The 23,337-nt window shown below is 39.7% G+C and overlaps 2 long non-coding RNA genes across 4 annotated transcripts; one reads left to right on the top strand and one right to left on the bottom strand.

The window, feature by feature from the left end:
- The first annotated feature begins 250 nt into the window (after nt 1-250).
- LOC108166381 (uncharacterized) lies at nt 251-23,310 on the top strand. Of its 3 annotated transcripts, none has more exons than XR_001776734.2 (5): nt 251-389; nt 5,986-6,102; nt 15,198-15,347; nt 17,737-17,863; nt 20,538-23,310. It is a non-coding gene; the product is annotated as an uncharacterized LOC108166381 (long non-coding RNA). The 3 variants fall into 3 exon arrangements; XR_001776732.2 differs by having other exon boundaries at nt 17,737-17,874; XR_001776733.2 differs by lacking the exon at nt 5,986-6,102 and having other exon boundaries at nt 17,737-17,874.
- Nucleotides 9,214-11,402, bottom strand: LOC145551871 (uncharacterized). Its single transcript, XR_014087729.1, has 3 exons — nt 10,901-11,402; nt 10,484-10,669; nt 9,214-9,368 (listed from the first exon to the last, which is right to left on the bottom strand). It is a non-coding gene; the product is annotated as an uncharacterized LOC145551871 (long non-coding RNA).
- Nucleotides 23,311-23,337: the final 27 nt, after the last annotated feature.

The following is a 23,337-nucleotide window of genomic DNA, read 5'->3' as shown; positions in this document are numbered from 1 at the left end:
AGAGGAGCTTTTTTAAAGTATTTTATTTTTAATATAGAAAAAATGTCTTGTCATAAGTGAAACTAGAACTTTTTCATTAATATTCATAAATTATTCATAAAATGCCTCCACATTATTTAGGTAATTTTATCATCTTGAAATATTTTCATATATAATTTATTCCTTTTTTTCCCAAAATGACGAAATTATATTTTGTTTTCGTTTCGACATGCCTGCATCCACAGCGCTTTCCTGAGGTTGGGAGGGGAGCAGCAGTGGCAAAGCGGAACCTTTGTTTGGTTTGGGGGCGTTGCTTCCGGATTGGTTTTGTGGCGGACTTCCGGTTTGCCTCTGACGCAATCTGGACGCTAAAGGCAGTCAATGCTGACTTCTATTTTATTATCCTTCAGGTCAGTACATGGTGAAAACACACCAACACCACGCTGTAAGATGTTTACCTCATATTTGACCAGCATGTGACGCTGTGTTACGGTTCCTGTGCACCTTTTTCCCAATAGTTGCCAATTTTATCAAGCGAAGGTTGTTAGCAGAATCGCTTTTCGGCACAGCGTTCAACGTGACATCATGAGACTCAAACCGTTTTGCTTTCGTGTTGTTCCCCTTCTTTCAGTTGTTTGAAGGACACACCCTTTATTATACACGAGTGTGTTCAATTAGACAGGTCACGTGATGTGACATACAATAATCCAATAATGAAAGAAAAACAACAACAAATGAGAGCACAAAACATTCATAATGTCAACACCCCCACTTGCTCACATTTGGGTAACTTCCTGACCCTTAACATTTCAACCTAAATACATTCATGATACACCAAACATAAACACTTCATATTTCTTTAACTTAGTCTTTGTTGCTGGTTTCGTTAATACATCTGCAACCATTTCATTAGTTGGACAGTACTCTAGAGAGACTTTTCCTTCTATTACAACTGATCTGACAAAATGATATTTAATATCAATATGTTTACATCTTTGTCTATACACTGGATTTTTGGCTAAGGATATGGTACCCTGATTGTCCTCATAAATCTTAGCTAAGTAATCCATACCATCCATGTTGAACAACAGTTGTTTCAAGTATAAGCATTCCTGTACAGTAGCAGCTAGTGCCATGTACTCTGCTTCACATGTAGATAGAGCTACTGTAGGCTGTCTTTTAGTCTTCCATGAGACTAACGGACCGTCTTTATTTAGACTCATACAGTAACCTGTTGTACTTCTTCGATCTGATGCGTCACTTGCCCAATCTGCATCACTGTATGCATGTATAAGGTTATCACAGGCACCCCTTTTAAAACATAGTTCTTTATCTTGTGTGCATTTTAGATACCTGAAAACATGCTTTACAGTATTCCACTGCTCTGTGGTTGGGTTTGCAAAGTACTGTGCCAGTTTACTTACTACATAGCTTAAATCTGGTCTTGTACATGTTGACAAATAGATTAAGCTTCCTACTACCTCTCTGTATTTTCTGGCATCACTCATTATTTCAGCATTATCAGCATAGTTAAGTTTCTGCTCACAAGGGGTAGTTCGCGGCTTACAGTTCTGCATGTCAAACTTTTCCAGTATTTTCCTCACATACTTCGATTGTGACATTTTAATACTGTTAGCATCTTTCTCAAAATCAATGCCAAGAAAATGTATCAACTTTCCTAAGTCCTTCATCCTAAATTTGGATGCAAGTTTCTCTTTTACATCTCTAAGGATATTCGTATCACTGGCAGCAATAATCAAATCATCGACCCATATAATGATAAACACAGTTTCAGTATCAGTAATCTTTGTGTAAACACAATGATCAGCAGGGTTTTGAACAAATTTGTTTTCACATAGGTAGTCATGCAGCATTTTGTTCCAGTTTCTGCCTGACTGTTTAAGTCCATAAAGAGATTTTTGCAGTTTATACACCAGTCTTTTTTCTTGGGATTCCTTCTTGTAGCCCTCTGGTTGTTCAATATAAAGTTCACATTCAATTGGGGCATGTAAATATGCTGTCTTTACATCCATCTGGTGAACAAACATGTTCTCCTGTGCCACCTTTTGCATCAGCACTCTGATGCTCGTCATGCTAGCAGTTGGTGAAAAGGTTTCATCATAGTTCACACCTTTCTTTTGACTGAATCCTTTAGCAACATATCTAGCCTTGTATTTGTCTGATCCATCACTGTTCCTTTTGATTGCATACACCCATTTACCCCCCACTACAGCTTTACCCTCAGGTAAGTTGGTCAGGGAAAAAGTAACATTGTCCTTTAATGACTGCATTTCCTCATCCATGGCTGTAACCCACTCTTTTGCATTCACAGATGTTACAGCTTCTTTGAAGGTTTGAGGTACTCCACTTATCAGTCTGTAACAATAATCAATGTTACCCATCTGCTCTTCATCAATGCTACATACATAGTCATCTAAATAACCAGGTTTCTTTCTCTCTCTGACAGGGTATCGCCTCTCAGGTTCTTCACGTTTTGTTGTTTGACTGGTACTCGCTATTGGTTCTTCTTTTGTCCTCAGTTTATGGTCAGAAACATTTACTGGATCAGCATCTGAACTTTTGGTTGCTCTAGAACCAATTCTAATATTATCATCATCATCCAAAGTTACACCCGTCTCATTTTTCTCTTTGGATACAAATTCCACAAGCCTGTGTTTCTGGATTTTCCTGCTGTTTGGATAGTAGACCATATAGGCTGGACTATTCTTGTCATACCCTATAAAAATGCCTTTTTCACACCTTGAATCCAGCTTCCCTTTCTCTCGTTTATAAGTGTAACAAACACATCCAAACTTGTGCATCCTAGAAATGTTAGGCTTCCTGCCTGTCAACATAAAGTAGGGCGTTTGCTTTGTGCGATTATTAAAACATCTGTTTCGCACTACAGCAGCTGTCTGAACTGCATATGGCCATAACATTTTTGGTAACTCACCATCGATCAACATACATCTAGCCATGTCAAATAGAGTTCTCCAGTTTCGTTCTGCCGTACCATTTTGATGTGGAGAATATGGTGCTGAGGTCTCGTGTCTGATACCATTTCTGCTCAGTAATGACTGGTACTCTTTTCCTGTGAATTCTGTACCATTGTCTGACCTCATGCATTTAACCTTTCCTTGTGGGGCCATGTCAGCAATAAACTTTTCAGTAGCTTGTACTGTGTCACTCTTGTTTTTCAAAAAGTATACAAAGACTGCACTGGAATAATCATCTGTGAAGGATAATGCATATCTGTGACCACCTTTAGACATTGGGTCTATAGGTCCTGCTAAATCTGTGTGGACCATTGCTAGTGGTTCTGTAGCTCTTGCATCTGGTCCCTTATTCCTAGTCTGAACAAATTTTCCTTTTGTGCAAACTTCACAATATGGCTCACTTCTCCCTTTAATTTCCATGCCATGAACGACATTTTCTAGCTTCAGTACATCTCTGTAATTGCAATGTCCAAGAATCTCATGCCAACTTTGTAAGTCATAGCATTTTTTACACTGATCACCACATTCATTGTCCATCGTTTGTAAGTAATACAGTTTGTTACATACGTGAATGGGGAACTTGGTGTCGTCTCTGAGAAGAACGTTCTTTCCTTCTTTGAAAATCACCGTTGCTCCGCTGGATGTTGCAGCTTTCACTGAGAAGATGTCTTGCGGGTATGAAGGGATGTACAGTGCGTTCCTCAGCACTGTTTTAAGACGTCGACCTCTGCTGTCGATCAAACACACTTCCGCGTCTCCTCGTTGCTTAGCAACTCCAAAACACCTGGATCCATCAGCCAATTCCACGCAGTGCGTCTCGGCCTGGAAACTTTCATCAAACTTCCGAAACTTACTGATGTCAGTGATTATGTGCGATGTCGCACCAGCGTCCACCATCAGACCTCTCCTCTTGATGCCGTCCACTCGCGTGTCCGCGTCGCTCACCCGGAAAGCAAACTCTTTGTCGCCGCCCGTCTCTTCGGCTACTTTCCGCGCGTTGTCCCGTTGTTTTCTCCGTCTGCAGGTCGCGTTGTTGTGACTGTTATTCTTACAGTAACTGCACCACTGCTTCCGCTGGCAGGTTCTGCTTATGTGGCCTTTCATCCCACATTTAAAACATACGATCTCAGAACTTCCTGCTCCAGGATCATTTACGCCTCTTGGTGCGCATTTGGAGCCAGAATGTGCTTTAGCTTTCATCACGTTGTCCTCAGATACTGTGCCACGCATATTTTCAATGTCTTCAAAACTTCTGAGTTTAGTCTTAAACTCTGCAAAAGTCAATTTATCACCATCTTCGCTTTGAGTAATATAAACAGCAAATGGCTTAAATGTCTCTGGAAGTCCTTTCAGAACCATGGCGATCAGAAGTCCGTCGCTCAGCTGCTCACCTGCACTCCTTAAAGCGGTGATCGCGGTTTCAGCTCTGATGATGAACTCGGTAACCGACTCACAGGGTGATTTCTGCAGTGAAGTCAGCTCAGTATACAGGTTAATCACTCTGGGCTTTCCTTTGCCGGCGTAATGGGCCCGCAGGATTCCAAGCGCCGCACGTCCGTCATCTGCCGCGTCATGCATGACTAGTGATAGACTTTTGTCATCCAAAAACTGAATGAGCTCCGCATAAGCCTCGGCGTTTTTCTGTGCGTCTTCCTCTTCATCGTCTTCATCAGAGGGGCTTGTCAAAATTGTCTGTTTCAGCCCTTGCAATCGAAGGTGTCCTAGAAACTTTGTTTCCCACAGTTCGTAATTTTTCTCGTCTCCATCAAAGAGAAGTCTTGACCAGCGGCTGTGTGCCATGTCCTTTTCTCGTGTGTTCATTTTCTTTGTTTCATTCTGGGCCCATAACCTATTAGCAGAATCGCTTTTCGGCACAGCGTTCAACGTGACATCATGAGACTCAAAACGTTTTGCTTTCGTGTTGTTCCCCTTTAGTTGTTTGAAGGACACACCCTTTATTATACACGAGTGTGTTCAATTAGACAGGTCATGTGATGTGACATACAATAATCCAATAATGAGAAAAACAACAACAAATGAGAGCACAAAAACATTCATAATGTCAACAAAGGTAAATTTGGCCAACCCGCTCTGTGAAAGGAGGTAGTTAGGAGTTTAATTTAGCTTTTGTTTGAATCATATTCAGTGCAAGTTGCTTGGTGACACGTAAAGTAGATCAAAGCATGAGAGTAAAGTGATTCCAGCCAAAGCTAGAGAAACTATTCTTTGTGCTTGAAGTGTGGGAATTGAAGTTAAAACAATGCCAAGTTAAATTCTGTATTTGTTTTGTAAGTCTTGTAATTCTATTTTTGATTGGTGTTCAGTTAAAAACAGTGGACATTTTGATGATGCCAGTTAATATGAGGCTAACGGCAGTGGAGCTTTAAAACAGTTGATTATCCTGTTGGATACACAGACCAGACCGTGGTTGGGTTGATAAGTGAAGGATGGAAATGTGAAAAGGGTAATGTGTGAAGTTAATTATTACTTGTGGGGAAAGTTACCCGGTTTTATAAGACAATGGTAATATAAAACATTAATATTGTAAACTGTAAAAGGTTTGTTTAACAAATCTGGATGCTAAATGCAGCGTTTTAGTCATCATTGATGACGGATTTGACTATCCTTCGGATTGTGCTCATCACTGTTATAGCAGTCATGACACTTGGGACTTGTAATATTTACTTAAAACAAGCTCCTATAGCTTGGTGAAAAGTTACTTATAAGTTAGTTTTGTCTTAGTTCAAGTACACCAAGATATTTACACTGTAAAATAGACCAAAAATACTTGGTAATTTAGTGTTTTTGCAGTGCATACAGCTCTGTCTGTACTGAGGTTTTATTGTTTTATTAGGCGATGCTGTTTATAGAGCTTGTGGTTATTAGTGTTGTCGTATATTATGTTGACTCTATTAAACCTGTTGGTTCTGTTTATTTCTGCCCGGTTTAAAGAACTTAGCAACATGACGATGGTTTGTTCACTTCCCGTCCATCTGTTCTGGTTTCACAGGCGCTGTGAGAGGTCAGCGGACCTTCAACGTTCCCTACAGGCTCCGTCGGGTCAGATTTGTTTCTCAGGAATGATTTTAATTCGTCCGGTTCTGCTCACAGAGTTCAGTCCGAGTGTGTGAGTAATTATCCAGTGAACCGGCTGCTTTTCCAAACTTATTATTCAGTTTTTGTTAAATTGGGAGATTTTCTTCTGCCACTGAGTCTTTTTAGGAGCTCAAAGCAGGACAGAGGTTTGATATGAAGAAGAGAACAGGCTAATATCAGCTTTACCTCAAAATCTGGAATAACCCAAATTTAGGGATAATCATAAGAAAAACAACATTTTTGACTTTTCTACACCAGCATATTTGGGTCATTGTAGACAGAAGAAAAAAAGAGAAGTACATTTCTGCCAAAATAAATATTATGAGAAAAAAAATCTGAAATTTTGAGATTACACTCAGAAATTTTCTAAAAAAAAAAATTTATAGGAAAACAACTTTTCGACGTTGAATTATTTTTATGATGGCGTATTAGGGCCATTATATATATATTTTAAAAAGATGGCGTAAATTTCTGCCAAAAGCTCAGAAATGTCTGAGTTTGAAAAGTAAAAAATTTGCAAGAGATACAGAAATGTTTAAATAAATAGTAAATATCTGCCAAAAAGCTCAGAAATGTTGGTTCTATTCTCAAACTTTCTAGAAAAAATAGATTTCTGAGTTTGAGAAGACAAAATTTCAAAATGTTGAAAATTTTTCACTTTTGAAACCCAGCAATATCCACGATTTCCCAGAAACCTTCTGAGAGCAACTTAAAAATTCCTGAGGATTTTGTCAGAACTCATTTTTTCTATCTACAATGTTCCTGACACACCTTTGTATTTTTCCTCCTGTATTTTGAAGTTACTATTCTGATCCCAAAGCTCCCAGTGGGAACCAACTGGAACCAACTCACCAGCTACTGAGGCTGTAATAAAAACTCCAGTCAGTCACATTTTCCCTCACATTCAGTTCATCATCACCTGCTGCTCAGATGTCTGTTTCCTCCGTTTCTTTTTTGTTTCCGCTCTTATGTATTTATTATTCACGTTGTAAACTTTAAATTAACAAGATAATTAATAAACCATCATTTCTAGTGCATTTATTACACAAGGGTGAGTTTTAATTTTCTGCTTTTAAAGTCAGCCAAGACAGAAGCTGTCATATGTGGACCAGAACATCTGCAACACCAAACGGCTCAGTAATAATTAATCCAGTCATAATTTAATGAGCCTCTGTGTCTCTTTCATCAATTAAATCTAATTTTAAACGAGTTTTAAGGTTTTAAGGACGTCCTTTCTGAAAGTAAAAAAAAAAACTACTGTGCATTTGTTTGCCTCGACTACTTTTTATACAGTTAAAAACCTTCATCTGTTCAAAATGCTGCAGTTCTGATGATGAATTAACTGAAGAAAGAAAAACGGTCAACAGGTTTTTTTGTTGTTTTTTTTTTTACATTTTTGAAGTTTTTCTTTTGTTGTATCTTAGCTGTAGAACCAGGTAGTAGTCTTTACTTCTAACATAGCTGGAGCTGGGGCTCAGTTCTGTTGCTAGGTAACGGTCGGAACTCTGCTGGGGTTGCAAGGTAACAGAACTCTGCTGGGGTTGCTAGGTAACGGAACTCTGCTGGGGTTGCTAGGTAACGGAACTCTGCTGGGGTTGCTAGGTAACGGAACTCTGCTGGGGTTGCTAGGTAACGGAACTCTGCTGGGGTTGCTAGGTAACGGAACTCTGCTGGGGTTGCTAGGTAACGGGCTGGGTTTCATTGGGGTTACTAGGTGAGGGGCAGTGCCTGCAATTCAAAAATACTTTAGTGATCCCAAAGTGAAACCAAAACAACAACTACAATAATATTTGTGACGTTGCTTTGTGTGAAGGTTTTTGAAAAGGCTCATTTTCCAAATACAAAATGTTCTGGTTGCAGCAGCAGCATCCCCACCTGCTTGTGGTGTGTTTGGTTTCAGGCGATCTGCATTAATCTTAGTTTGTCTCCGACATTTCCACATGGATGAAGCGACACCACCTTCCAATAACGGAGCGATCGGCTGGTCGTCTCAGCTGATCAGTCACCTAAAGGTTGGAGGAACTTTCAGTTTCCAGACGGTGACGATGCAGAAGACGGGAATGAGTCCCAGTTAAAGATCCCTGACACAAGGCAGTAAAAACATCCAAGAACCATCCTAAAACAAGCTGCTATTTCCATGTTGTAGGAGGAACAAGTGATGGTAGCATGTATGGCAGGCAGTTTTAACATAAAATTGGTTTCCCCACACTGACAATCCAGATATCTGAAATTGGTTTACAGCTGGACGTATTAGTAAATTAAGATGTCTGAAATTATGTTTTGAAGAAAGGAAGGATTAGGGCTGGGATTAGAGTTATCTCAAATTAACATTCTTATTAGTCAGAATTACATTACTGATATCTTGAACTTTTATTCTTTCCAGAATAAGAAATTCTTTGCAGATTTCTGAAGCAGACACCCAGTGGTTCGAACAGCTCAGTAGAAATACGAGGTGGCTTACCCACAATTCTCAGTTCAGATATCTAAAGTTACCTTTTTGACCAATCATAATTACATTTGTGATATTTTAAATTGTAATAATGGATGTGTGACGACTCAAATAACGAATCCAGCGACGACATTTGAAATAAATTACCTCTAAGGTTAGTCAAAATGCATTTTTTAGATATCCAGGATGTAATTTGTCACTGATAACTGATTTTATGCTAAAAAGGCTTGCCATACAGTGTTGGTTCAAATGCAGTAAAATGTGGGTTTCCAATGAATCAGTCTTGATTTAATGAAGCTCCTCCAAGTCTAATTTATTTTAAGAGAAAACTGCTGTAACAACAGCGGTTCTGGTTCTTTCCTTTTTTTTTTAACTTTCCTCCTGAAACTCTGGCTGCGTTCCCACGGAAACAAGCAACAAAATCTTCAATTAACAAAGTCAGAGCAGAGCTGCGAGTTAACACCTGCCTGCTGTTCAGATGATGAGAGCTGCACAGACCTCCCTTCAGCCTTGAACTGCACCACTTAGATAGACTAATAAATACTGTTTTTACCAATCAGAGGGATTAACGACCTTCTAATCGTCGTTTAAAACGAAATGTTGAGTTTTGTTAAATCTAACCAGCTGATTTAAAGGTCCTGCTGCTGACGGCGCTAATGGCCAACAAGTGGTTTCTGGATGCAGGTTAAACGTTTAATGTTCTGGAGCCGCTTGATGACGACAGGAAGCTGTAGGCCGTCTCGCCGTTTCCTTTCTGCGCTCTTCCCTCCATGACAGGTTGGTTGGGTCAGTGAAGCTGAGCGGCGGCAACAAGCTGTGATTTATTACTGAATCTCCCTCAGAAACGGCTGCAGAGACCAAGTGGAAAACAAAGAAGGAAATGTTAGAAAACGGCAGATGAGATGAAACCGACTGAAGGTTTTTATTTTTCACAGAATAAAAACATTTCCATGAAGTTCAGTGACTTCAGGTGTTTTTACATTTTCACGTACTAAACATTTACTGGGTTAAATATTTAGCTTTTAGCTATTTAGTCCCAAATATTTAGTTCACTAACTAAATACAAGCTTGATATTTAGTTTGGAGCCAACTAAATATTTGGATTTTAAACTAACCATATAGCTTAGTTTGTAAACTACATATTTGGCTTATTTAGTTTATCCATCCATCTTCTGTTCACTCCTTGTCCCTCATGGGGTCAGAAGAGTTGCTGCTGCTGCTGCCCCTCCAGCTAACGTCACCCTGGGCAGGTCGCCAGTCTGTCGCAGGGCTTATTTAGTTTACTGACTCTATATTTAGCTAACCATTGGCTTAGAGTTTGTAAACTAAATATTTAGCTTATTTTAGCTAAATTTTTAGTTTGCAAACTAATTATTCAGTTAACAAGTTTGTATTTACTTTGTAACAAAATATTTAAGTCCAGCCTAAATATTTGGCTTAATTGTTGTTTACAAACTAAATATTTAAGCTAAGCACAACAAATATTTAGGTTTATTTACAAACTAAATATTCTGTTTAAAGACTAAATAGTTAATTTATATTTAGTTTGGAAACTAAATATTTAGTAAAGTTTGTATTTTCATTGTAAACTAAATAAGTTCTAACTAAATATTTCACTCATTTAGCTTACATTTACTGTTGGGCTAAATATTTAGTTTCTAAACTATATTTAGCTTAAGCTTTAAGTTTGCTAACTAAATATATAGTTTAGTTAGCAAATATATATTGCTAACTATATATTTAGTTAGTTTCTAAACTATATATTTAGTTGGCAAGTTTGTATGTTCATTGTAAATTAAATATCTTGGTTCAAACTAAATATTTGGCTTATAGTTTTTGCTGCTAACTAAACATAAGGTTCAATGTAGAAACTCCTGTTTGTGACGGACAGCTTCAGGTTCTGCTCATGTCTCTTCATTGTTGTGTTTTCATTTTTGATTTGTGTCACATTTCAGATTAAAACCTCTGATGATCCATCTTGACGTCATTAATCTCCCGCGGTGATAATCGCCAGCTGGGTTTGTGGCTCATGTTTGGTTTTGATCCGTGATGTTCAGTTTTCTTCAGACTCTGTTATCTTCACGGCGCTTTGCCCGACACTTGCAGCAGCTTTTGTTCTTTCAAGGTGGTGAAATTGTCGCGTCTTTAGCTGTGAATAGAAAGTGGCACAAATCAAATAAAACCCTCTTGCTGCTGCGTGAATACCGAACTGAAGTGGAGAGAAAAAACGATTTTGTTTGCAGAGAAAAGGAGAATCATTACCGTCGCTTTCACAGTGTGTGTGTGTGTGTGTGTGTGTGTGTGTGTGTGTGTGTGTGTGTGTGTGTGTGTGTGTGTGTGTGTGTGTGTGTGTGTGTGTGCTCGGTCATTAAAAACGGACCATAAGACAATGTGTGGATGCCTGTTTGTGCAGTCAGAACATCGTTACGGCTTTTCCTTTGTTTCCAGCTGAGACCGGAGAAAGTAACGAGCGTCCAGATAATGGATGGAGCCTCATTAATGTGGCATCAGCCTGAAGGTCAATTCCTCTTGGTTCTAAAGAATGAATGGAAGTAAAATGTTAAACACGCCATTGTCAGGCTCTGGGATGCATTTCATATATTCACTGTCTCGACTTGACTGGCGGGATAAAAGCGGAGGGAGCAACATTTTACATAAAACCATCATTCAGACGGTCAGTTTAAACTTCACGGGGAAATGAAACTGCAGTAACTCAGCGTTTCTTGAAATGATCTCGATTGAAGGCGATTCTGTGGGCAGGAAAGTACGGTGGCCCAAAGGTCACAACGGAAGTTGAGCTAAACAGAAGCTAGCATGAAATCCATTCTAGCATATCTGCCATGATGGTTGACGTTTAGCTTGTTAACTAAATATTTAGCTTATCTGTCTTATTAACTGTTTATAACCTAAATATTTACAAATTACAGTTTGTAAATATTTAAGCTTTTGAGGGTTTTGCTTCTGGATTGTTTACTTTTCCCATGAGGCTTTTGCTGTTGCATTGTGTGTTTGTGTTGGTATGTTGTGTGTTTTGTTGTGTGTTTGTGTTGGTATGTTGTGTGTTTTGTTGTGTGTTTGTGTTGGTATGTTGTGTGTTTGTGTTGGTATGTTGTGTGTTTTGTTGTGTGTTTGTGTTTGTATGTTGTGTGTTTTGTTGGTTTGTTGTGTGTTTTGTTGTGTTGGTTTTGTTGTTTGTTGTGTTTGTTTTGTTTGGTTTTTGTTGTTTTGTGTTTTGTTGTTGTTTTGTTTGTGTTTGTGTTGTTTGTTTGTGTTTTTGTTGTTGTTTGTTGGTTTGTTGTGTGTTTTGTTGTGTGTTTGTGTTTGTATGTTGTGTGTTTTGTTGTGTGTTTGTGTTTGTATGTTGTGTGTTTTGTTGGTATGTTGTGTGTTTTGTTGTGTGTTTGTATGTTGTGTGTTTTGTTGTGTGTTTGTGTTGGTATGTTGTGTGTTTTGTTGGTATGTTGTGTGTTTTGTTGTGTGTTTTGTTGTTGTAGGTGAAGCAGCAAGTTCACCTAGAAAAGTTTCAAAAAGTGGGTTGTGAAGTGGCCTAGTCAAAGTCTTTGCTAGAATCCAGTTATGATGCAACGTCACCACCTCAAACAGGCTCAGTTAAAATAATCCTGAAGAAAAGTGGAGAAACCAAACGGCTGATCGCAGTTTTTAGGTTTGTCTGGAGCGATTTTTACGTTTTACAGACTAAAATAAACTTCATGCAGATTTTAGTGGCTGAAAATGTTTTCAACATCGAGGCAACAAAAGGAGAAGTTTGCAGAACTGAAGTTAGAACAGAAAATGGCGGAAAGTCTAACGAGGACGCGGTTAATTGTTGAAAGTTCGGTAACACGATTCGGAACAAGAAGAGCAGAAAGGCCGACTCTTTCTGAGGTGATAATGGGAAGCGGCTCGCCGTCTGGAGCCGCATAAAATACTTCAATTAGAGGATTTTATCTGGGCTGCAGAATCAGAGGCAGCAGCAAATTAAAAACACATGATTGTGTCACAAGAGGAGCAGAGATCAGCCTGGAGGAGGGAGAGTTTAATGCAGATTCCTGGACCGGAGCATCATTATTACTCTCTGCTTCACGTCGAAGCTCAAAGGTTATTTTTCACCTGCAGCTCCAGGATTTAATCTGCTCCCAAACATCTGCATCCTTTATCTGCTCCGGCTCATCCTGCCTGACGCTCCACACAGGTTTTCACTCACCTTTACCTGAAGCAGGGAAACATGATTCTCACTTTGGGCCTCATCAAGACCGAGAGCGAATTTAAAGGGCCGGACAGAATCCAACAACAAACTGTTAAAATATTAATAAATCCACCAATTAGTGCTTATAAAACTGACATTACAGACGAAAAAGCAGAAATATTGATCTGCGAAATAAATAATAAATTAGATATGAATAAATAACAGCAAAAAATGAACTAAAACAAGAAAAGAGGATTAAATCTGGGCTTCAGTGAGGCTGAGGCAGCAGCAGAGAGATGCAAAAAGTGAGGAATGCAAACAGTTTATCATTTATCATCAGTATTTTTAACAATTCTTTGCAGAAAATTTGCAATAAAGTCACAATTATACATTATGGGATTGCAAGAAAAACCCCTGCTGGGTAGATTATTTCACTGATAATGTGGAAAAATGTCTTGTTATAAGTGAATAATCTACCAGTAAAACTAAAACGTTTTCATCTTAAGTCATTTTTTTACTCCATGTTTTGTTGAAAAGTTGTTTTTGTCTCATTTGAGATGCATCAAGATATTAGAACTAGACCAAAATACTCGGTAAGATTTGGTGTTTTTACAGTGAAGTCTGATATTTGAGAGATACTCTGGTGCAAATGCACTCCACACTTTTCAGATTTCTTTGGTAAAGAAAATGGGAGAACTTCAGAGCGATGCTCCGTTTTGTGTTTTATCACTGAATTGTTGCAGTCTAAGGCTGTGATGTGATTTAAAGTGCTCAGTGTGAAACTTCTGCAGCTTCTTATCAAACCTGTTGTTACAAAAACGTTCAGATTGGAGCAGAAAGCAGCTCAGATCCAGGACAATAAAATACGAAACTCCTGATTCTGCTGATCGATTCCAGACACGAGGGAAACATGCTCTCTGATATAATCCAGGTAATCTGCTCTGTCTACCTGGATTAAAACCTTCACACCAGAAGGAGCTCAAGCGCAGAATGTTGATTTACAGCCGGAGGCTTTGAAGACGCTTCGCTGCTGCAGAGTCAAAACTCCAACTCGTTAAAAACCTCATTAATTATCTTCCAATAATGGAGCAAATTATGGCAATTAAAAATCATTACAATCTGAAGCAGCTCCGTCCGTCTGTCCATGAACTCACTGAACTGTGATGTCATGAAGTTTTTGTGTTTTTTAGGTCGACCTGTTTCCTCTATCAGTTTTATGATGGTATATTTGGGCCAATGTAGATCTAAAAAATAAAAAGGAGACGTAAATTTCTGCCAGAAACTCACAAATTTCTGAGTTTGAAAAGTCCAACAAAAAAAAAGAGATTTCTGTGTTAATCTTAAAAAAAAAAAAGTTCTACAAAAAGTTTGAGAAATTCACATTTTCTTATTTTTGACTCAGAAATTCTTTTCAACTTTTTGAGATTAGAAATTTCTTTCTCAGGTTAATCTAAAACATTTCTGAGTTTTTCTAGCAAATGTTCAACTTTTTACATTCAGAAATTGTCTTTTTTTTTTAAATCAGAGACTAAATAAAACGTGTCCCTTTTTTGGCAAATTTTCAACTTTTCTAACTCAGAATATTTAATTTGTTTTTCTAGAAAACTTTTGCATTTTTTCTTAAATTTTTTTAAAATAAAACTCACAAATTTCCTGTTTGTATTTTCTAGAAGCTTCTGAGCTTAATCTAAAAAATTCAGCATTTTTTTTTAGCAAGTTTTGAACTTTTGGAGCTCAGAAATGTTCCCATTTTTTCCTGAGTTTTTTGGTAGAGATGTACTCCCTTACTTCTTTCTGCAGTGACCTCAACAGGCTGTCGAACCGATTTCTGTAGTTTCTATTGTAGGAAAACCTGCAGCCCTGATGTTGTTCATAATGTGACGTCTGTCTCATGTCAGAGGTGAACCTTCATTCAGTGCATAAACAAAGCATGTTGTATGGTATAACAACAGCACTGCGGCTCAAAGGAAATCTCTACAATACAGCCCAAAAAATCATTGGCTGTTCACTCCCCTCACTGGAGGACTTTGCACAGTGACCGCTGTCTAAAAAAGGCACAACTCATCACAAAGGACACTTCTCACCCTGGATATTCTCTGTTTACACTGATGCCTTCAGGCAGACGATACAGAGCAATCAGAACAAGAACCAACCGATTCAGAGACAGTTTTTATCCTACAGCAATAACAAAACTAAATGCAATAAAATAACCATTAATCATTATGAATGATGTGTGTGAGAGTGTGGTTATCCTTATTTACTAGTTTTATTTTATCACCTACTTGTTATGTATTTCTTACAGTATATGTAAAGTGTGACAAGTTTTTTCTTTTTTTTTAGCATATGCACTGACTTACGGCACTTTTTAAATTTCGTTGTTCTTGTGACAATGACAATAAAGATTTATCTATCTATCATTCATTACTGACCCCAGTTTAACATCAGACCTGATCCTTCCCTCCACCTGATCCAGCTGCTGTTCTCTTTTCAGCTTTCACACCTGGGCGTTGATGCTCGGGCATCTGGACCCCCGCGGCGCGGCGCCTGGCATGGCTGCAGAGTCCGAGGGAAACGTGTCATCGGCTCACAGGCGGCGGGGGACGAAGCAGAGCGCCAGAGAGCTGATTATACCCAGAAATGAGTGAGTCATTCTTTATCAAAGACTTGTTATTGTTCTCCATGGAAACCACATGTAGGTACAGTAATGTGGGTGGAGTGTGTGTGTGTGTGTGTGTGTGTGTGTGTGTGTGTGTGTGTGTGTGTGTGTGTGTGTGCGTGTGCGCAGGGGTTTTAAACTCATTAACATTCAGCTGGTTTTTTCTTGCTCTAGACCTGCTGAGTCTCGGCTTGTCAGACGGTTTTAGACGCACAATAATTAAAACCGAAAGGTCGTTTAAATAAAGAGTGAAAGAGGAATTTATTTAACCACAACCTTAAAATCTGCACTACAGAAACAAAGAGACCAACACAGAGGTCACTGTCAGATTTTAAATCCTTTGTGTAAAACATTCAAACTGATTTAATCTCATAATTTTATGTGATTTGTAGAACCTTGATCTGCGATTCAACACATAAATAAAAAAGCTGATAATAATAATAAATAATAATGTCTGTAGATTCTCTAAGGAGTTTTTAAGCAGTGACTGCTTTGTAGATTTCCTTAGATTTTAATTTGATTTAATACATACGGAGCAAAATTAGGGACAAGAGTTTTGTTAATTTGAAGAAAATATATTCTGATAAAGAACCTAAAACTTGAAATTGAAAGCTTGAAACTGATTTAAAAGTAAAAAATAGATCTAAAAGAGGGGAAAAATGATTTGAAACTGTAAAAAAGAATACGATTTGATCCTAAAAACATAAAAAGTTAATTGAAAAAAAAATCGTCAAATATGCCAAAATGAAAATTAAGATGTTATAATTTATTCAGAAATACTTCTAGAATTAAATCAATATTTTAAAAATGACTCCCTGATTTTCAGTTTGGATGAATGGTTTAGTTTTCAAGTTTTAGACTAAAACTCAAGTTTCATATTTAAGTTTTAAACAAGCTATTTTTGAAATTAACAAAACATTTGGCCCTAATTTAGCTCCATAAATGTAGCTGTGCTAAAATTAAACTCTTCTTTTAATGCAACACACTGTCTGGAAACAGGTTTGACATGTTGGAACTTAATACTGTATTTTGTGTCTTTTCTGTCTCATGTTTGAAATTTGTCGTTGATTCAACTGAAGAATCTGAAACCGTTTGGTTTTTGAGTCAAACTTTGGACTTTATTAACAAAGTTCATGTTTTTATCCAAACATTCTGTCTGTTTGGAGGGAAAAAAACCCCACTAAAACTCAAAGTGTGTGTTGCCTCGTTAGTTTTCTATTTCAGTTTTGAGGCTAAAAATTTGCTTTCGATCTTCCAAAGAGAGAAACATGAGCAGCTCGGCCACAAACTCTCTGGTGTGATGCTTTGGATCCGGCTTCGGCAGATTTAGAGAGTGTGTGTTAGTCAGAGGCGGTGGGCGGCGGTGACTAACGCGCAGACTGAGTGGGAGTGTGTGAACAGTTGTGAGGGTCGTTTGGCTGCGGTTTGATCCGACGCTCACAGGGAAATGATGACTAAAGATGGAAAACATGCTGCTCCTGTAATCTGACAAAAGTCTCGCAGAAGTTTCATTTTTCGACAACTCTTAACGTAACGGCGTATTAAAGTCACTGATGGATAAAAACGGAGGATGTTTCAGAAATTTTAGATTAATCTCGGAAATTTTCTAGAAAAAATGTCAAATTTCTGAGTTTGAAAAGTAGAAAATTTGCTTGAAAAAAATCAGATATTTTAAAACTAGTAAGAGTATCAAAAACTGAATTTTAAAAAATGTTCTGAAATTAATCCTGAAATGTTTGAATTTTTCTAGAAATTTTTTACTTTTTGAGCTAAAAAAAATTGTTTTTTCTAAAATATTTCTCAGATTAACCAAAAAATTTCTGAAATGTTAAACCTTTTGAGCTCAGACTGTTTTTTTAAGTATTTCTGAGATTAACCTCAAAATTTTAGATTTTCTCTTGAAAGTTTTCCAATTTGAAATTCAGACATTTTTTTATTTTTTCTAGTAAATTTCTGAGATTTATCAATTCTTTTTTTTCTAACATTAATCTAAAAGCTTTGGAGATTTTCCCGAAATACGTTTAACTTTGTGAGCTGCTTTTGTTTGTTTTTTTCTAAAATATTTCTGAAATAATCCTTAAAATTTTAGATTTTTTTTTCTCAAAAGTTTTCAACTTTTGAAATGCAGACATTTCTATGTTCTTTCTAGTAAATTTATGAGATTAATCTTAAAATTTGCAAATTTATCTAGCAAATTTTAAACTTGGCAGAAAAGTTTTTGGCAGTATTTTTCTAAAATATTTGAGCTTAATCTCAAAATTGTTTTCTTGCAGATATCGAACTTTTGAACTAAGAAATTTCACTTTTTTTCTAGTAAATTTCTGAGATTAGTCTAAAACTTTCTGAATGCTTGGTAAAAATCTTCTCCTCCTAGTTTTTCTTCAGCGTCCTGAACTCGTCGTCGTCCTTTTGGTAGAATTTCCACGCAGAAACGGAACCGTCAGAGAGAAAACCTAAAAGCTCGTCCTGATCCACCTGGATGATGAAACCTGCAGGCATCGGTGCGGCTCAGGTTGGCTTTCTGCCTTTTTGCCATCCATCCATCCATCCATCCATCCATCCATCCATCCTTCCTTCCTTCCTTCCTTCCTTCCTTCCTTCCTTCCTTCCTTCCTTCCTTCCTTCCTTCCTTCCTTCCTTCCTTCTTCCTTCCTTCCTTCCTTTCCTTCCTTCCTTCCTCCTCCCTCCCTCCCTCCCTCCCTCCCTCCCTCCCTCTCTCTCTCTCTCTCTCTCTCTATCTCTCTCTCTCTCTATCTCTCTCTCTCTCTCTCTCTCTCTCTTATCCAGGGTCGGGTCGCGGGGGCAGCAGCTTCAGAAGGGAGGCCCAGACTTCCCTCCCCAGCCACTTCTTCCAGCTCCTCCGGGAGAATCCCAAGGCGTTCCCAGGCCAGCCGAGAGACATAGTCCCTCCAGCGTGTCCTGGGTCTTCCCCGAGGCCTCCTCCCGGTGGGTCGTGCCCGGAACACCTCACCAGGGAGGCGTCCAGGAGGCATCCTGACCAGATGCCCGAGCCTCACTGGCTCCTCTCGACGTGGAGGAGCAGCGGCCGGCTCTACTCTGAGTCCCTCCCGGATGACCGAGCTTCTCTCTCACGGCCGCTTGTATCCGTGATCTCGTTCTTTCGGTCATGACCCAAAGCTCATGACCATAGATGAGGGTGGGAACGTAGATCGACCGGTAAATCGAGAGCTTCGCTTTTTGGCTCAGCTCTCTCTTCACCACGACGGACCGGTACATTCTCCTTTCCTTGAAGTGGATAAAGTTTGGCCTCCATAGAAAGCTACCAGCGGCGACTTTCCACGGATAAAACGAGCACGGTTTCAGGCTAGTTGGCATCTCGGCTGTAATAACGCGTAATTATCCTGCCACGTGTGAGAAGGACTTCAAGGAAACATCTTTTCTGTCTGCATGGCAACACGGCGGCAGAAAGCAGGCTGTCAGATGAGTTAGGCTCATTTTTCAGTCTTTCTCATTTTCACTGTTAATTTTAAACTAGTCTTCAGCGCCAGGTTGTAACAGGACATGTGTGTCACAGTTGGTGCCACTTTACGCAGCAGGTCGTGACGCCGGTCGCCTGATTGATGCAGTGAAAACCTTCAGACGGAGACGGGCTGCAGCTCCTTCCGCTCTCAGATAATTATGCAGCAGTTAAAGAATAATGGGAGAAATGTCTGCTTTTTATTGGTTCTGTGTGTTTGAAGTTCAACGTGTCAGAAAACCGGGTTGATCCAGTTTTCTTACTGCGGTGAAGACGTGTTACCAACAGGAGGCGCTGTTTTTAGAAACTTTCAGTCAGATTTCCTGAAGTTTATCTGTAAACTCATTTCACATTCAGAAAACACAAAGTGCTTCACAAACACAGCAGAGAATCTAAACAAACATTAAACTAATATATTCAGAGATCTGAGAAAAATCAAGTTAGAAAATTTAAGAAGGAAAACAGCAGCAACTATCAAGTAAAATCTAAACAACCACCTAATAACTCCTGTCCACCTTTCCTGACCAACCTATTTATCCTCCAGACTGAGGTCCAGAAAACTGCAGGTGTTTTAGTTGATCACCTGATTAGAGTTTGACATCAAAAGGACCCAGAGTTCATCCATCCATCCATCCATTTTCTTACACCCTTGTCCCTCAGGGGTCAGGAAGTGCTGGTGCCTCTCCAGCTAATGTTCCGGGTGAGAGGCGGGGGTCACCTGGACAGGTCACCAGTCTGTCGCAGGGCAACACAGAGACACACAACCATGCACACACACACTCACACCTAGGGACAATTTGGAGAGGCCAATTAACCTGACAGTCATGTTTTTGGACTGTGGGAGGAAACCAGAGTACCTGGAGAAAACCCACCATGCACAGGGAGAACATGCAAACTCCATGCAGAAAGACCGGGGCCGGGAATCGAACCCAGAACCTTCTTGCTGCAAGGCAACAGCTCTACCAACTGCGCCACTGTGCAGCCCAGACTGTTTTGTTGAGTTCTGATTTGGTTGAACTCCATTTTGGGTTTTGGTCACCTGTCAGACCTGAGTTGTGTTTCATGATTTTACGTTCCTGCTGTCTGACGGTTCCAGGAGCCCAGCAGACGCCATGACAGCTCAGGTTACAGGTTGTGATGTGATTGGGTGGTTCTGAGGCCTTTCACCCCCCTCGGGGCTCTAACGTCTGAACGGACTCGGCTGATTTGTGTGGGACTGGAGCAGACGGAGTCAGCAGTTAGTTTGCTCTGCTCTGCTGAATTTAGATACGTTTGACTTCGGCTGCGAGCGCCGGGCGGCCGGCCGGCTTCCTCCGTCGTTATTTCACGTTTGGGTTGAGCGCCTCGGTCAGGAGCAGTGAATCAGAGTTTACCGTCTCGGTGGCAGCCGCTGACTCATCGTCCTCAGAAGAAGATTCTGCCTACCGAGCAAAACGTGAGGATCCAGTCCGGCTGATGGTTCTGGACGATCTGCAGGTCCAGATCATTTGATTAATGTCTCTTAATTGATCCATGATGGCAAAGAAAATGAATCTGAAGGTTTCACACAGGAAAAAGGGGCCAAACTTTCTCTGCTCATTCCAAAAATCTTCATCCGTTTATTGGATTTAACAATTAAAGATTGAAGAAATAAGAAATGTATCCAGTTTAACATCCATGGAAGACGATTGATGGATGGATCCGTTTATCTCCTCTAGGTGTGTTGCCATGGTAGCAGCCCTGACCGTCATCCTTTGGTTCCAGCATCATCAGAAAACATTTTTTGTTTTTCCTGCTGAACCATCCAGCTGGTTTCTCCTGGAGGTTTTTCCGTTTGAGGTCAGACTCGTCCTTCTCCTCTGAGGACGACACAGAACAACAAACGACAGCATGAAGGCGCCGCGGTGACATCAGAGGACGAGCCGGCTGTCAGGAGACACGCGGGACCTTGTTGGGGACACGATCCGGTGCCGTCTCACTGCTCCTCCAGACAGCTGCTGCTCTCTCCGTCTCGCTCCGGCTCTTTTGTCATCGGACCGGTGTTTCAGCGTGGCTCCTGCGTTTCCCTGAACTGCTGCTCCTCCTGACCTCCTGTGTCTGTTTTGACAGCTTCCTCATGTCTTCATTCATCGATGACTCTGCAGTGCTCAGCCGCCTGGCTGATCCGGTTCATACCGTTGAAACCACATATTTACACACCAATTTTTATATATATTCCAACTAAATTTAAATTGTGTCCCAAGTTTTTGTCAACACCGTCAGACATTAAAAACAATGTAAAAAAAAATCTGCCTTTATTGGGGGGCATCAGAAATGCTTTCTGTGTCTTCCTTTGCTGGAGGGCGAGGCATCTCTGGTTAGCTTTGGTTAGCTCTGGTTAGCTTTGGTTAGGTCTGGTTAGCTTTGGTTAGGTCTGGTTAGCTTTGGTTAGCTCTGGTTAGCTTCAGTTATCTCTGGTTAGCTTCGGTTAGCTCTGGTTAGCTTTGGTTAGCTCTGGTTAGCTTTGGTTAGGTCTGGTTAGCTTTGGTTAGCTCTGGTTAGCTTCAGTTAGCTCTGGTAAGCTTCGGTTAGCTCTGGTTAGCTGCGGTCAGCTCTGGTTAGCTTTGGTTAGCTCTGGTTAGCTCCGGTTAGGTCTGGTTAGCTTTGGTTAGCTTTGGTTAGGTCTGGTTAGCTTCGGTTAGCTCTGGTTAGCTTCAGTTAGCTTCGGTTAGCTCTGGTTAGCTGCGGTCAGCTCTGGTTAGCTTTGGTTAGCTCTGGTTAGCTCCGGTTAGGTCTGGTTAGCTTTGGTTAGCTTTGGTTAGGTCTGGTTAGCTTCGGTTAGCTCTGGTTAGCTTCAGTTAGCTCTGGTTAGCTTCAGCTGGCTCTGGTTAGCTTCGGTTAGCTCTGGTTAGCTCTGGTTAGCTTCGGTTAGGTCTGGTTAGCTTCGGTTAGCTCTGGTTAGCTTCAGTTAGCTCTGGTTAGCTTCAGCTGGCTCTGGTTAGCTTCGGTTAGCTCTGGTTAGCTCTGGTTAGCTTCGGTTAGCTTTGACTAGTTTCGGTTAGCTCGTTTTTTGTTTTAAATAATATTTTGTTTTTTGAGAAGCATTTATCTGTAAAACTGAGTAAAAATATCACTAACAGGATCATTAAAATAATTTTATATTTATTTTTGTCAGATGGTGATGACAAAGTTCTGGGTCAGGTCCAGTAAAAATGTAAGTTTTAAAACAATGTTTCCACTGGGAGCCTGCAGCTGGGGTCTTTACATTTCCTCAACATTATTTGTCATATTTTAATACATAAGCTTAAGGAATAACTACATTGTCTTTTAACCTATTTTGTCCCTTATCTCAAGAATCGCTAATTACATTTTCGATTTTCAAACGGATGATCTGACACGAGCTTTTAGACGCTTCAGGCTTTTTCTCTGTTCTTTTTGCGATTGGAAAGAGAAACAGGAAGCACGTCGAGCGACTGATTCCCTGATGTTGGAGCGGCTCCTTCATCGCTGCAGAATCCCAGCTGTCAGCTGCTGGATGGGAAACGCATGTTACAGATTCATCTTTGAAGCTAACGCTAACTGACAGCAGCAACAGGTTCACCAGAGCGTCACTGAGGGGCTGCATGCAGCTGCAGACACGAAACCTGCAAACCGGCATCCAAGTCCTGCACCATGACGGCGGTCAGTGGTTCCGCTAGAATGGGATGTAGAACCATTTATAATGAGAGAACAATGATTAGTCCAGTCCAGCATCATTGATGCAGATGAAAAATATGTATATGTAAAATACAAAGTTCATGAAAAGGAAAAGAAGTAAAATGAAAAATGCAAAATCAGAAAAAAAGAAAAATGTTAAGAACAAATAAGAAATAAGAAAACAATTAAAAGGAAAAAAAACTAAAAAAAAATAAAATGAAAGAGGAAAAAAGTTGGACAAAAAGAAGAAAAAAGTTTATGAAAAGAAACAAGAAAAAAGCTTTAAAGTAACAAATAAAAAAATGTAAGAAAAAATTAATTTTACAAAACAAAAAAGTTAAAGGAAAAGGGAAAGAAAAGAAAAATGATAAAAGGGAAAACATAGTAAATTACAGAAAGGGTCAGAGGCTCAGTGTGCCGTTCTTGAATTGCAGTCAGGGCCATACAAAATGTATCCAAGGGCCACAAATGCCCCCCTTGCCGCACTTTGGACATCTTCTTACTATTAAGTGTAATTATTGATATATTAATACAAGTTTAATCTGAGTTTTTCTGGAGCAACATGATGCTTTTGCTTTTTTGTAACTTTCCTAACTAAAAGTTAAATATCAGTTTTCCTTTCTGCTCGTTCCGCCGTGACGCCAAGATGGCTTCCGTTTGGTTTTGAATCCCCGGACTGAAGGCCGCGCTCCGGATCGGCTCGTCTTACGCACAGCGAATGGTTTCGGCCCTGGAGCTCTGAATAAGCCCACACAGGTTCATTTCTAAAGCAGAGCTGATGATTCATTCAGCCTTTTTCTCCGTGAAGCAGAAACGGCACTGCGCACGTTTTCTGAAGAAAAG

Source organism: Poecilia reticulata, chromosome 6, assembly GCF_904066995.2.
Source record: "Poecilia reticulata chromosome 6, P_reticulata-male-v2, whole genome shotgun sequence".
NCBI classification, from domain to species: Eukaryota; Metazoa; Chordata; class Actinopteri; order Cyprinodontiformes; family Poeciliidae; genus Poecilia; species Poecilia reticulata.
This window is presented reverse-complemented; position numbering and strand designations above follow the sequence as displayed.